We start from the raw sequence: 10,128 nt of genomic DNA on the forward strand, positions 1-10,128 counted from the left end.
CAATTCTGAATATTTAATTTCAACTTTAATATATTTTATTTTCTTATTTTCTACAAATCCCAAATCTGTTTACTTTTTCTTATTTGTTCGAAACAAAATAATAATTTTTAACCTTGCTTCTTTGAGGATTCGACCCTTTCCTCACCACTAAACTACATTCTTTATTTAGTTTTAAGGATTAAAAAAATATAAATTATTAAATTGATGCGCATCCCATGGGCACCAGATGTGAACTCCTTTTTTGAGGGTAACTAATATTTTTACTAAAACGTTATCCTATTTTAGTTATTTTATAAAAATATTACTTTTTATTGATATTCACGGGAAAAAGTTGCCCTTATCTGACCCTAAACATTTTCATCTTTTTCTGCACATTTATGAAGAGACCTACTCAAGACTTCCTCTACAGGATAAAAGGGTAGGGCGAAAGAGGCGAAAGAGGCGAAAGAGGATCCCCTGGCGGAGACCTCTTGTTGAGTTGAAATAGCCTGTAATGCTCCCGTTCCAGATAACTGAAAACCAGCAATTTGTCACTGTTTTCAGGACTAAATTAACCCAACTTGAGCTGAAACAGAACCTGAGCAGAACTTGCTTAAGGAAATTCCAGTTTAATCTGTCATACGCCTTTGCCATTTCAAGTTTAATGATCACATTGCCATCATAGACTTTCTGATCAATATCAGCAACCATCATCTCTTGAACTAGAGAAACACTATCAGCATTGTTCCTCCCTTAATAAACGCTCCCTGTTCCTAGGATATCAATTTGTCCAGAATACTGGAGAGCCTGTAAGTGAGAATTCTTGCAATTATTTTGTAACAGAAATTCCCCATACTAATAGGCCTTAAATCTGAACAACTTTCCGGATTCTGACATTTCGGAATTAAAGTGATGAAAGAGGACGTATAGCTTACCGGAAGAGCACCCCCCTGAAGAAAAATTGAACAGCATTAGTTACCTCCTCACGTACAATTCCCCAACAAGAGGTATAGAAGGTGCCAGTAAAACCCCGTCGGGCCTGGTGAGCTTCCTTTGTCTAAAGCCCAAACTGCAGCTTTGACTTCATCATGGTCGGGAATGGATTCCAGCAGTTCATTTTCCTCTTCTGTTACTAAACTGGGGGTCACATTCAGCATATCTTCATCTATATCCACCAGCTCTTCTGTCAAAATCTCTTTAAAATAATTAACTACCAGGTCCATTAGACACCCATCCTCTTCAATCCAAGAGCCTTTATGGTCCTTTAACCAATGATTTCAGATTTCCCTCTTTTAATTTTAACTGAGGTGTGAAAGAACTTGGTATTTCGATCACCATCAGAGAGCCATTTCATTCTGGACTTTTGTTTCCAAAATTTTTCTTTCATTTTCAAGATAAAATGCAAATTCTTACGACTATCCTCCAGGGCTTCTTTAGTGTCTATGTTTTGACAATTAAGATAGTCAATTTCAGCTTGTTGACCCTGTCTTCGACATCTCTAATAATATTCTGATGTATGTTGCCAAACACATCATGATTCCAACTCTTGAGGAAATTTCGAAGTCTGCAATTTTAGAAAAAGAGTCATGAGTGGGTCAGCATACACCGACACTTGCCAGTTATTTTCCACCTCTTGCATGAAATTTGGGTGATCAAGCCACATGTTCTAAAAACAGAATGGCTGCGGACCAGAATGAAGGGTCTCCTCCACAGTAAATACCAGAAGGCAATGATCTCAGCAGAGTCTATTCAAATTTGTCACAGACTTCATTGGAAAATTTTGGGCCCAAAGGTTATTAACAAGAATCCAATCTAACCTTCCCCAAATACAGTCAAGACCCTCTCTTTTATTACACCAAGTGAACTTGCTCTCTGTGTAGCCAACATCAATCAAACCCGCAGAGCTTATAAGGTCCGTAAACTCGTGCATGGTTTGCAGATCCAGTTCCCTACCTCCTAACTTTTCATCAAGAACAGCAATAAAATTAAAATCACCGGCTAACATCCATGGCTCTTGACAATTTCTGCTAAAATTTAGCAAATTGTCCCACAGAATTCTCCAATCCATTCTATTGCATTTGGCATAAATAATAGGCATGTTAAAGGACAAAGAATTTGTATCCTTCACATGAAAAGTCATAAACTGTTCATGGTCTGAAATCAAACTACAATCCAAATCATCCCGCCAGAAATCCAAATTTTATTTGAAGTATTTAGGCTATACTTATGAAAATTAATTCTCCTACCCACAACATCAATTTTAATTAGAAACACCAATCATAGGTTCAGAGAAAGCAATGATTCCGATATTGTGTAGAGAAATAAGCTCTTTAATTCTACGCAACGAAGGGAGATAGCAGGTCCCCCAAATATTCCAAAATAAACCATTCATGATGAAATTACCAGCAGTTTTTTTACCTGGATCCGTTTGGGATCTAGTTACAGGTCTGTTCCCATCTGAGGTGTATACTTTCTGAACTCTCTTCTTTTTCACTTCCACGAGCATCTAGTTCTCTTCTGGTTGAGGCATATCATCCTCCATTGTTGCCACACCGACTGGTTTTCTAGCAGAATCATAGACTTGTTTTGACTTCCAATGACCCATATCATCAATCACCTGTTCGTTTCTTTGAATATGTTGATAACCTCTTCCCGTTGCCGGTGAGAGAGCTTCGAGTTTCCCCGAGCTATAGTGAAACACGCTCAAGGGGATGGCCAGAAGCGTGACGGGAGAGAGAAACCAATGATGAGGCAAAATTCTATATTCAATATCCCGTTATTCATTATTCAATCATTTATAATCATCCGTGGTCCGTTACAATAATGATAAGGCACTCGATACGGTTCCAACGGCCTGTACGGCAAATCAGGTGGTTACAGTGGAATATTCGATGTGGCGCAGCAGTGCCCCGCATCATCCCCTCCTCCTCGGAAAACGCCTTGTCCTCGAGGCGTGCTGGTGCTGATGGGTATCAATGCTGCCTCTAGCTGAGAGCTTCCCAAGTTGCATCGGCCGGGGTCGTCCCTTCCCACTGTACCAGGATTTTAGTGATCACACGGTTCCCCTGTTTTACCATGGGGAAGGAGGTCCCTCCAGGAGTAAGTGGTGGTAATTCAGGGCAGATACGGGTTGGATCCCCAATTGAACGTTTGAGCCAGGACACGTGGACTACCGGGTGTATCCGACTATCTGCGGGAAGAGCCAATCTATAAGCCACCGGGCCGATCCGTTCGGTGATGGTGTAAGGGCCATAGTATTTGGCCGACAACTTTTGTGATCGGCGAGCCGCAACGGAGGTCTATCGGTACGGCTGCAATGGCAGGAAGACCTCATCTTTTACTTCAAATTCTTGTTCCATCCTTCGTCGATCCGCCTATTTCTTTATTCTTTCTTGTGCCCGGGTCAAGTTCTCCTTGACCTTCATTAGAGTCGTTTCCTTGTCCTTCAATTCTTCGTCCACCGCTTGTACCTTGGTGGTCCCCGGGATGTAGGTGAGGAGATTGGGAGGGGGACACACGTAGGCCGCCTGAAATGGGGTGGCGTGAATGACGGAATGGTATGAGGTGTTATACCACCACTTGCCAGTGCCAGACATTTGGTCCAAGTTTGCGGGCTTTGTTCGGCCAAACAACGCAGATATGCCTCCAAAGTCTGGTTCACCACCTCGGTCTGCCCGTCAGACTGGGGATGGTAAGCCGAACTCATCTGTAATTGTGTCCCCTCTAGACGAAATAGCTCCTTCCAAAAATTCCTAGTGAAGACTGGTCCCTGTCGCTCATTATACTGCTCGGCATCCTGTAAAGCTTGAAGACATTCTGCATGAATGCATGAGCTACTCCTTGGGCCGTATAGGGATGTGATAAAGCCACAAAATGATTATATTTGGTCAATCGGTTGACCACCACCATGATAGCTGATTTTTTATTGGAAAGTGGTAGACTGTTGATGAAGTCCATTGACAGATCCTTCCAGACATACTCGGGTATCGATAGTGGCTGCAGTAGTCCTGGAGTGGGGACGTTTTCACTCTTGTTTAGTTGGCAAGTTTCTCATTCTCGGATCCACTTGCACATTTGTCGACGATACCCCTTCCCGGAAGCAGATCATCCCCAGTTGTTGCATTGTTTTGTGGTACCCTATATGTCCTCCTAGGGGACTCGAGTGGGCTTTTGCAAATAGCTTCCAACGGTATACAAAGGTCGTCCCGAGAACCACTCGTCCCCTTCACCACATTAGTCCATTCTCCACAGTTGTCCGGGCCCTGATGGATACCTAACCCCGTTTGATCTTCTCCACTAACTCCACCCATTTGTCCTGGCCCTGCTTTCAGCGCAGTTCTTCCACCCACTTCAGTGACGGTCTAGAGATGGCTTGCACTTCCCCTTCAACACAGCGGAACAGAACATCAGATGGCAGCGTTCTCTCGACCCTTCTTATATTGCAATGTGAAGTCAAACCCCATGATTTTGCTGAGGAGCCGTTGTTGGTAAAGAGTGGTGATTCTTTGTTTGAGCAAGTACCCCAAACTCTGATGATCACTCCTAACTACGAACTGTCGTCCCAGTAGATACTATCGCCGCCGTTGGATAACCATGACAACGGCTAGTAATTCCTTATCGTACGTGGATCTAGCTGCGTTGGTGGGGTTCAGGGCCTAACTAAAGAAGGTGATAGGTCTCCCTTGTTGGGATAGAATGGTGACAACGCCAGTTCCTGATGCATCACATTCCAGCATAAAAGGGGGATTTGAAGTCTGGCAACGCCAACACCAGAGTGGATGCCATGGCTTCCTTCAGTTTCTGGAAGGTGTCCCAGGCTTCTAGGTTCCAGCCCTAGTCTCCCTTCTTCAGCAGTCCTGTTAGTGGTCAAACTAGCTTCCCATAATCTTTGACGATCTTCCGATAATACCCTATGAGGCCCAAGAATCCCTTGAGTTCGATTGGGGATTTGGGTCTGGGCCATTTTACGATACGTTCAATTTTGACAGGATCCACTTCTACTCCACTAGCTGAGATAATATGTCCGAGGTAGCTCATTCTATCGACCTCAAAGCAACACCTACTTCTTTTGGCATGCAACTTGTGGGCCTTCAGAGTCTCCAGTACTTCTCGGAGATGCCCGACATGCTCCTCTGTCGATCGGCTATAAACCAGTATGTCGTCCAAAAAGATAAGCACGAACTTCCTTTGGAATTCTCGAAAGATCTCATGCATGAGTGCTTGAAAAGTGGTCGGAGCATTGGATAACCCGAAGGGCATCACTAGAAACTCATAATGTTCGTCGTGCATCCGAAATGTCATCTTAGGGACATTCGAGGCCCGAATTGTGATCTGATGATAACCTGCTCAGAGGTCCAACTTGGAAAAAATCCGCGACCCATGCAATTCATCCAAAAGCTCATCGGTGTTGGCCATTGGATATTTATCCTTCATAGTCACCACATTCAGCTGTCGGTAATCCACACAGAATCTCCAACCTCCGTCTTTCCTTTTCACTAACAACACCGGGGAGGAGAACGGACTCACACCCGGTCAGATGATCCCACTAGTGAGCATTTCCTGAACCAACCTTTCGATCTCTCCTTTGTGGCAATGTGGGTATCAGTAGGGACGCACACACACCGGCATCACCCCTTTGTGCAGTGGGATGGCATGGTCTAAAGCCCGAGGAGGGGCCAGACCCATCGGCTCTTCAAAGACCTCTTCGAAGTCCTCCAACACTGATCGGATCTGAGAGTCCATGGTGGGCTCTGTCAGATTGTGGGTGTCTCGTATTTGCAGTAGAAAACAACACCCAGCTTTATATACCTATTTCTCCATTCTGTCCCCATCTATTGCTCTTAGTTTGGGAGGTCGGTGGGCTTGCAAAAGGTGAGTGTCAGCTTGGTCTTGGTATTCTAGGGAAAGACTATTGAAATCCCATGTGACTGGCCCCAGAGTCCGAAGCCATTGGACCCCAAGTACAGCATCCAATCCTGGTAAGGATAACAAGAAGTCTGTAGTGATCTTTGTCTCTTCGATCCGGATGCAGACTCCATCGCAACGGCCCTACCCGGCTACCTGATCCCCATTTTCCCCTGTTACTTTGAACTTGGTATCCGATGTAAACGCCACCTTTGCTTTTGTTGTCACCCTTGGCTCCATGAAGTTGTGGAGTGATCCAGAGTCTACGAGGATGGCTACCGAAAGAACCCCTACCGTTCCATGTAAGCGCATAGTCTGTGGTGTGTTAGCTCCCAAGATAGCAGGCAGGGAGATGGTTGGGGTTGGATCCATTTCTTCTTCTCCCATGGTTTGTTCAGAGTCGTCCCCTTCTAGTCTGCTTCCCAGTTAATCCATAGCAGCTTCTGCACCTTGCACCGGTGGCCAGGGACGTACCGCTTCTCACAGTTGTAACATAATTCGTTCTCCCACCTCTCCTTCATATCTGTCTGTGTGGGCCTACGAATCTCCAGAACCTTCCCTGGTGACAATCTGTTTGTCTGAGGGTCACCTGCCAGTGAGGGAAGGAGTCGTGATTGCTCCGGCCTAACCGTCCGTCGTCGTGCTACCCATTCTTCCTCCTCTAATAGTGCTAGTTAGAAGGCTCGGGCCAAAGTCGTCGGCTCAAACTTTTCCACCCCTGTTCGAACCTCTGCCTTGAGACCAGAGATAAAACACCCCACTAGGGATTCTTCGTTCAGCCCCTTTACTCGGTTGGAGATCCTCGGGAACTCCTCCATATATTCTTGAACGATGGAGGATGAGAGAGCTTCGCAAGCCGCCCAACATGGTTGTTCCCTAGGGCTTCATTGAATCGAGCATCCAGGGTAGCTACAAACTGACGCCATGCTGGATCTGGCTAATGCTCCTTATACCAGTTGTACCACTCCACTGCTCGTCCTTCAAACCCAAGGTTCGCCACTGCAACCCAATTCTCCTCCAGTACTTCCTACAAGCGGAAGTATTGCTGGATGAGGAGAAGCCATCCGTCCAACCCTGTGCCTCCAAACTTCGGTAACTCCACCTTCCAGAACTTCTACGGGAAAATGAAGCCACTCCCTGCTGGTCCCGAACTCTCTACTCCCTTCCCGAAGCCCCCCACCAGTGGACAACCGGTGGTGAGATTCTTCCTACTGATCCAATCAAGAAGCGATGTGATCCAAACAATCCATCAACTCAGAGAACTTCATGTGCATCTCCTTACGGGGCCTTTCTAGACTCCCTACATGATCCTCCGTCGCCAATACCTTGGTTACCCAGGGGTTCAATTGCTCTGATACCAAGATGTTGATAACCTCTTCCCATTGCCGGGGAGAGAGCTTCGAGTTTCCCCAAGCTATAGTGAAACACCGCTTAAGGGGATGGCCAGAAGCATGGCCGGAGAGAGAGAGAAGCCAACGATGAGGCAAAATTCAATATCCCGATTCATTATTCAATCATTTATAACCATCGGTGGTTTGAGACCGTTCAATAATGATAAAGCACTCAATACGGTTCCAACAGCCAGTACGGAAAATCAGGTGGTTACAGCGGAATATTCGATGGAGGCTATCGTGACTACAATGGCGCAGTAGCGACCCGCATCAGAATACATGGTCCAGACGGGATTGCATCTTCTACAACAGTCTGAACTTCCATCTGAACATTTGTCAGATCAGGGTGATCCAACTCTTCTACATCACTCTGAATTTTGAGGACAAGTTTCCCTGTATTTTCGATGCCTTCTAGTTGTTTAATACGCCCAGTTGGCTAGAAACTTGCTTCATCTTCAATGGCTTCATAGTCTTCATCTGTTCCTTTCTATCCCCATGCTCCGGGTTTGATGTTTCTTTCTTTTTCTTCAACTTACACTCCGAAACACTATGGCCATGCTTGAAATAGAAGTCGCAATACTTGGGAAGGTTTCTGTAGATGATCTTTTGCAAAAAACCTTCTTTACCCATCCCTATCCAAACCCTATTAGGGTTTTCTTTTAAGAGATCCGCCTCGACGCAAACTCTAGTTGCAGTTGTTCAAGTCTTCTAGTTTCTTGATCGACCTTGACAACCTTATCGGCAACCTGGGCGATTGAACGCACAAAAGACTCATTATAGAGATTAATTGGAAGTTGTGGAAGAGAGATCCATACTGGAACAACAAAAGGTTCTCAACCGAGTTCCATGCCCGGAGTCCATTTTAGCATTCTAAACAAGAAATCTTTGATGATGAAAATCTCCCGAATATAGACTCTCAAATATTCACCTTCATCCTCAAACTTGATCAGTATATGACAAGAGTCTAGGGCTGTGATCACCAAAGCTGATTTAAGATGAAAAGTGATGATTAAGAAATTGCTAATCTCTGCAAACGAAGGTCTTCCATAGATGCATTTACCAACTAGGGTAAATTGAAGAGGGGAGAGTGATTTCTCGATCTCTTACTCAGAGAACTCTATCACAGGTTTCCACCACTTCAGGGAGGGTAGCTTCAGACCAATATCAAGGATCGACGGATCTAAAGAGGTTGGGAAAGGGTTTGCACTTGCAGTAAGAAAAGAGGCAAAAGATGGTTTCTCCTGTGGTTTCCCTGGGGGCTATCCCATCGTGCCTATTGGGCTTACTTTATTGTTTATTTTTTATTAATAGCGTAAATCATTCACATGTAGGTGAGATGCATAAAATGAAAACATACAGTGTGGACTGAACTACATCATACTTTACAAAATAATTATGAGGGTATGGAGTGGTCCACCCATTTTTGTTTACATTATAGAACAACTATCCTAGTATGGCGAGGTGTGAATGTATTCATGTCAGAAGTATGGTGTGAATGAGAGTACACTATCCAATTTCTCATCTATACTACAGAAATCATAATCTACTTTACAAACGAGAAAGCATACAATTAACATTAGAATGAGACATCCATTTGTGCTTCGGTGCCAATATTCACCAGCACATAAGTAATTTAGTGAGAAGCTTTCTTTCATAACCACTGCTCTATGCTTTGTCACTAACCACTTTGGATGAAAACAATTTCTTTCTAGTTAGTCTGTGGGCTAAATACAATTAAATGATAATAGTAGAAAGACCTATCTTCCTTTGTCCCCTATTATTGATTAATGTGTTTCTGCAATTACCATTTCCTCAGTCACTCTACCTCCACCCTTCTCGTCTCACTTGCATTTCCAAGACAAGTTCATTCCAAACAAACCCTTTTCGTCTCACTTGCAATTACCTTTTCATTTGTGGGGATTGGGGAATAGACCTATTCATGGGCTCGGTTAAGATTTAGCTTGGCCCAACCCAAAGCCAAGCTTGAATTTTTGTAAAATGAAGTGTTTCGAAAATTGATCCAAATCGTCCGGTTAATTGCTTTCATTAAAAAACCGATGAAAACTAGCTAGTCAGTCGGTTTAATTGAAAAACCGGTGAACTGGTCTGGTTTCGTAAAACCACTTGGGTCCTAAATTAATAGAAATTTTAAAATGTTCTTAGCAAGATTCGAACCCATGACCTCTTATGTTAATATATTGCTTAATTATCATTAGTTCACATCTTAATTTATATTAATTAATGACTCTTTATTCTACACATTACTTTGTTACTCATGTATTTTAAAAAAATGTAAATTAAGCAACTTCAACTCTAATCATTTGCTTTAAAAATTAAGAATACATCATATTATATTTAAGTATATTAAAAATTGTAAAATATATTATATATAATATTTATATGACCTATAGCATATATATGTATATGCCACATCATCACAATTCTACCCTAATTGAACTTCTATCCCATAAACTTCTCTCCTCTCCGGTTCTATGCCCCATTTAGTTCTTTGAACACTGGTAGAATGTTCATGAGTCGAGCCCTAAGCCTGGTCCATGAATATCTTTATTGGGGATCTATCAATTTTCTCGTTAATGTGGCACTTCATAATTAGTTGAGAGTGTTGGAATAACACTTATTCTCATACTTGTGGTAGCACATTAGATATCTTTTTGTCCCAAACCCTAGCATGTTCAAATTTGGTATAGAACCTAGGAGTATCCGTCTAGGAGCTTTCACATCGTTGCTTTTGGCTTTGTTACGTCGAGTCATCAAGCCATCCAAAAAACCTATATAAAATAAAAGTTAATGTTTTGGTAAATAGGTTATTCCATCATGTATGTATCAAAATATT

General features: G+C 43.2%; 1 long non-coding RNA gene across 1 annotated transcript; it reads right to left on the reverse strand.

Annotated features, from left to right (window-relative positions):
- Nucleotides 1-438: 438 nt before the first annotated feature.
- Nucleotides 439-8,488, reverse strand: LOC148804515 (uncharacterized). The gene is made up of 2 exons (XR_016081109.1): nt 2,398-8,488; nt 439-1,543 (listed from the first exon to the last, which is right to left on the reverse strand). It is a non-coding gene; the product is annotated as an uncharacterized LOC148804515 (long non-coding RNA).
- Nucleotides 8,489-10,128: the final 1,640 nt, after the last annotated feature.

Source organism: Nelumbo nucifera, chromosome 1, assembly GCF_055504915.1.
Source record: "Nelumbo nucifera cultivar China Antique chromosome 1, China Antique-T2T, whole genome shotgun sequence".
Classification (NCBI taxonomy): domain Eukaryota; kingdom Viridiplantae; phylum Streptophyta; class Magnoliopsida; order Proteales; family Nelumbonaceae; genus Nelumbo; species Nelumbo nucifera.